This window comes from Octopus sinensis, linkage group LG3 (genome assembly GCF_006345805.1).
Source record: "Octopus sinensis linkage group LG3, ASM634580v1, whole genome shotgun sequence".
In the NCBI taxonomy this organism is placed as follows: domain Eukaryota; kingdom Metazoa; phylum Mollusca; class Cephalopoda; order Octopoda; family Octopodidae; genus Octopus; species Octopus sinensis.
The window spans coordinates 66,692,353-66,693,188 of record NC_042999.1 but is presented as its reverse complement, the minus strand read 5'-3'; positions in this window follow the sequence as shown (position 1 = coordinate 66,693,188).

The following is an 836-nucleotide window of genomic DNA, read 5'->3' as shown; positions in this document are numbered from 1 at the left end:
ATTACTTTTTTAAACATAATTGAAATTTGAATTTCGCTAATATTCGTTTTGAAGTTGCGGGGCCTTCAGCTGAACGGACTCGCACGGAATGGTAAACGTATCTTTAAAAATAGCTTGCGTAGTAAGCCTAGATGACGAGATTTAAGTATCTTTCGGCACAGACAGTGAAATCAATTGATACTGGGATATCTACTCTCCTCTTTGTAATTTTACAAATGGGACGACTGTTTTTTTTTGCTTATTTGCTACAATGTCCGTGTTTGTTTACATATAATGAGAGATGCGTGGCTTTGGAGAATTTTAACTCTTCTTTCTTGCAAACAGGTGCATATTGTACCTTGACTTTTAATAGATATTTAGCATATTTTGCCAATTTGGTTATGTTTGCAGGCCACTTTGTCATGTTTTTTTTAAAGATAATGGTAACTTATTTGAATATTGAAGTTATATAATATATTCAAACATACATAACTATGTATGAATATATATTTTTTATTGTGGCTTTATATTTGTATATGTATGTCTCTATATATTTTATAGGTTCAAGATGAATTCCACATTCTTTCTCATCATCGTAGGAATATTCATGCTGCTTGCAGAAGCAATAGGTAAGAAAATTATTCTCTCATCTGTTAAATGAATTTTCAACCCTCATCTAATCACATTTATTACGAATCAAATTTTGGTGAAGAAATTTTATATGTTTTCTTTAGGAAGCTTTTCAGAAAATTACTGCCCATTGTATCCCTGTATCTGTAAACCAAAATGTTCTGTTAGCAGATTCCCTAAACAAGACTTAGCTTTTATAGATGGAAATCTCTTATTAATTTCCTTAA